The following is a 5,000-nucleotide window of genomic DNA, read 5'->3' as shown; positions in this document are numbered from 1 at the left end:
TGAAGAAAGATAAGCAGAAGTCTGTTGAGATCTCCTGCGGATTCTTTGCCTTTACAAAGGCCACCCACTTTCTCCAAGATGACTCATATTGCCTTCTAGTCGATTTGCACTTATATTCCTCTAGGAAGTCTATGCTGGCTTTTGAAATCCCGAAACGCTTTCTCACCGCAAGGGCGAGAAAATCATGAGCTGCAGGGTCCGGGTTTTCTGTAATGAAGCGCAGACAGTCGACTTCTGGACTTGCTGGGTCAGAACTGGATGTGGTAGCGGCACGAACTTCATCTGTAGTTCCAACGCCAAGGGGAACCACATACTGTTCGGCCACTTGTGGGCCACTATTGCCGCTACCCCCTTGAAGGATCTCAGTTTGTTGAGGACCCTCAACAGAAGGTTGTGAGGAGGGAACAGATAAATCCTGGACCATCTGTTCCAGTCGAGCGACATTGCGTCCACTGCTTCCGCTAAGGGGTCCTCGTACGGGGACACGTACAGGGGCAACTTCTTGTTGTCTTTCGTCGCAAAGAGGTCTATTTGCAGTTCTGGGACTTGATTCAGAATGAAGGAGAATGATCCTGCGTCTAAGGACCATTCCGACTCTATCGGTGTGAACCTGGATAGAGCGTCCGCTGTCACATTGCGGACTCCTTGAAGGTGAACTGCCGACAGGTACCACTTCTTCTTTTCCGCCAATCGGAAAATGGCTAACATCACTTGGTTGAGAGGTGGTGACCTCGACCCTTGTCGATTCAAGCATCTCACAAGCACCTCGCTGTCCATCACCAATCTTATGTGGATCGAGTGACGCGGGGAGACTTTCTTTAAGGTAAGGAGCACTGCCATAGCTTCTAGAAAGTTTATATGAAAGGTCCTGAATAGCTTGGACCAAGTCCCCTGGACTTTTTTCCGATGAGAGTGACCTCCCCATCCCTCCTTTGAGGCGTCTGAGTGAATCGTCATCGACGGGGGAGGTGGCTGAAGAAGAACCGACTTCTTTAGATGTCTGGCTTGGGACCAAGGTCTGAGAAGTGTACGTAGCCGAGGCGGCACTGGTCTTCTCAGGTCTCTTCGCGCGTTTGATGCATACCTTCTCCAAACTCCGGTTGCATCCTTTAGCTGTGCTCTTAGCACTGGGTCTGTCACTGAAGCAAACTGGAGAGAGCCTAGTACCCTCTCCTGTTCGCGTCTTGATATCCTTTCGGAATCTAGAAGTCTCTTGACAGAGCCCGCTATCTCCTTCCTTTTCTTCGTCGGGATGGAGAAACTGTGTGACAAAAGGTCCCAGTGGATTCCCAGCCACTGGAACTTTTGGGATGGAGAAAGTCGAGACTTTTTTCTGTTGATCTTGAAGCCTGTGTACTCTAGGAGCTGGATCACCTGACTGGAAGCTTGCAAGCATTCGGTCTCGGATGCTGCCCACACCAGCCAGTCGTCCAGGTAGGCTACTACCTGAATTCCCTTTAGGCGTAATTGTTTGAGAGCTGCGCTCGCAAGCTTCGTGAAAATCCTTGGGGCTATGTTTAGCCCGAATGGCATGGCTCTGAAGGCGTACAGTCTCCGCTGTAGCCTGAACCCTAGGTAGGGGGAGAGTCGACGGCTGATTGGAATGTGCCAATAGGCGTCTGACAAGTCTATAGAGACTGAGTATGCCCTCTTGGGCAGTAAGGTCCTTATGTGTTGCAGTGTTAGCATCTTGAATTTGCAATTCACTATGAACTTGTTGAGTGGCGACAAGTCCAGAATGACTCTGAGCTTTTCCGAGTCTTTCTTGGGAACACAAAACAGCCTCCCTTGGAATTTGATGGACTTCACCTTTCGGATCACCTTTTTCTCCAACAGTTCTTGAACGTACTCCTCCAAAACGGGGGTGGAGTGTTGGAAAAACCGAAGGCACGGGGGTGGAGTGCTGTACCAGCTCCAGCCCAGTCCATTCTTGAGTAGGCTTTGGGCCCAGGGATCGAAGGTCCAGCGATCCCAAAATTTCATCAGTCTCCCTCCTACCGGTATCGTTTCACTTGGATTGCCGTCCTGAGGTCTTGCCTCCCTGACCACGACCACCTCTGAATCCCCTTCCCCTTGAGGGGCGCCTAGATGAGCCTCTGGCTGCTCCTCTAGGTTTTGCACGAAAGGAAGAAGACTGTCCTTCGAACGTGGTTGACTGACCTGGCACAGCCTGGGGTACCCACTGAAAAGTAGTCGGGGTTTGTGCCACCATCTGGGGCACTGGAGGCAATGGCAATTGCAGTTGCTGTTGCTGTCTATAAGGCTTGGCTGGCCGAGACGGTAGCCTAGTCCTCATATTCTTCCTCTTTGGTTGAGGACCCTCATCCGGGGAAGATTTTCTTTTGATAGCCAGGCCCCTCTTCTAGAGAAGGTTTCTATTCTCCACGGCGGCCTTATCAACAACCTCTTTGACCACATCGGTAGGGAAAAGGTCTTTTCCCCAAATGTTGGAGGAGATTAACTTCCTTGGCTCGTGTCTCACCGAAGCCCCGGTGAACACGAACTCCCTGCAAGCTCTCCTTGCCTTGACGAAGCCATAAAGGTCCTTCGTCACTGTGGCTAGGTGAGACTTAGCCACTACCATGAACATTTCATGGACCTTGGGGTCACTTGCCATTGTCTCAAGAGTAGTCTGATGAGACATTGAGGCAGCCAGTCTTTCTTTTGTCTCGAACTCTCTTCGTAAAAGAGATTCGGACAGCTTGAGGAGGTCCTCGCCGAATTGCCGTCCAGCAATATCAGCCTCCAACTTTCCCACTGAGAATGTCAGATGGACATCCTTCCAGTCTTTGTGGTCCATAGGCAGGGCCAGCGACAAGGGTTTACACTCCTCCAGGGAGGGGCAAGGCTTGCCGGCCTCGACTGCCTTTAGGACAGCCGCAAACCCTTTCTGTAAAAAGGGGAAGGGTCTATCAGGAGAGGACAAAAAAGAAGGGAGCTTCTTGCTCAATGCAGCTACCTTCGAGTTAGAGAAGCCCCTCTCTTTCAGCGAGGATGAAAGTAGGGCTTGAGCCTTAGCGTGGTCCATAATCATGACCTCCTTTGGCTCTGTCTCCTCCCTTGAAGCTGGTTCTTTTCTCAGCCGGACATAGCAGTCCGGATATGATGCCTTGCTGGGCCAGAATTCTACCTCCTCTAGGGGAACTGAACCCAGCTTATCCGAGATGACGATCTTTCCAGTCGTCATCGGCATGTGCTCAGCATACCTCCATGGGTTAGCATCTGAGCATATGGGAAGGTCTTTCACATTGAGCCTTTTCCGGGGCCCATGTGATTCTGCCAGGGACTGCATACGCAGTTCCATTGCAGCCGCCTTCTCCTGATTCTCCTTCTGCATTTGTTGGATCATTCCAACAATTGAAGAGAGGGCCTGTCCCAGTTCTACTGGGAGACCAGCCGATGTTGAGGGGATAGGCTCCGGCATCTGAACCGGAGTAGCCGACACCTCGTCGACCACATCCTCTACGACATCCGGGGTTTGAACTTCCTCCTGACCTTCTGCCAGGAGGTCTTCTTCCAAACGTTCGTCCAGGTCAGACATTCTGTCATCCAACTGGATGTCTTGCATCGCAACTGCGACTTCCATGTCCACCTGGACTTGATCTTGAGGGATCTCCTCTTGAGGCTGGGGAATCACTGCATCAGCTGATGCCTGGGGAAAAAGATACGCCCTCATCTTCTCACTTGGAAGATAAGGGCCAGAGGTGTTCTTCTTGAAGCCCCTTACCCAAGTACGAAGCTTTTCCCTTGCTATATCCCTTGATTCCGCCGTTCTAGGGGAATCAAAAGCCTCAGTAATCAGGTTAGTGCATACAGTACATACCTGAGGGTCCCAATACTGGAGATCATCCTTGGATACAGCGCATGCTGCGTGTCTCCTACAACACTCATGTCCGCAGAGGTTCTTGCTGCGGACATTGCAGAAAACATTTCCGCACTTCGGAGGGTCCTCCTGTAAAGAGAAGAAATTTCCATGAGTATCAAGTGAACTATGTATCACTGGATATGCATATTATAGCATAACAATTCATAAAGGAAAGACACACACTTGTGTTTCCCTCACAACCCATTGCTGCAGCCTTCCAGATAATAAAATCAAAAAGGTTTATCTCTTCTAGAGTAACCAATGCAAGGTTTCCATAGGAAACAGGTGGAGCTCACACCTAAGCAATGATTTTAAAATCCTGGATAATAGACAGGGAAGAACTCAGCTTCCTATCTGAGGGCAACAGTAAAGGGCTGTGCAACAAAACACAATAGTGTTAGAAGATACAGTGCTGTACCAAAACCTTTACTATAGTTTTCTTCTTACTGTATATGCTATACAGAAGAATATTAGTACAGTATAAGGGGGATGTGTGCCGGCCTGCCTTTACCGGCCGGCACACACCACAACTAGCTTTAAAGTATACTACTTAACAGCTATAGGGCGGCAGCACTCTGGTTCAAATGCCTGTGCCGGTCGGCAGCTACTGCCGGCCGGTAACAGCCAGTGTTGGCCGGCAATAGCTGCCGGCCAGCAACTACACAAGGTAGTACCCAGCTGCCGGCCACACTCTTGGTGACCGGCAGACAAGGGCTGACATAAGCCGGCCGGCAAAGGTACAAGACCGATGCCAGCCGGCAGCAAAAGAACCAGAGAACTACACCTGCTCGGCTGCCGGCCTCATAGGCCGGCAGCCGGGACAGGTACAGCACTAGAAGAAAATAGAATGGATGCCGGGATAAGAGTGTACACTACCTCCAAGCCCGGCAACCGAAAGAGTGCATATAAGGAAGGGGAGAAACTAATTCAGGCTTCCTTGACCAATGCCGTCCGGCTCTGCCGGCAGGCATGGATGAGGGACCAAGAGAGGTCCGGGCAGCACTCGAAAGCATAAGACCCTTGCCGGCCGGCAATGGGCTGAGTCAATTCCACATCCCAACCTATACTAGGTCCAGAAGTAGAACGACGTACAGTACAGTAAGACCCCTGCCGGCCAGCTCTGCCGGCCGGCAAG

The sequence above is a fragment of the Palaemon carinicauda genome, chromosome 6 (genome assembly GCF_036898095.1).
Source record: "Palaemon carinicauda isolate YSFRI2023 chromosome 6, ASM3689809v2, whole genome shotgun sequence".
Lineage (NCBI taxonomy): Eukaryota > Metazoa > Arthropoda > Malacostraca > Decapoda > Palaemonidae > Palaemon > Palaemon carinicauda.
This window is presented reverse-complemented; position numbering follows the sequence as displayed.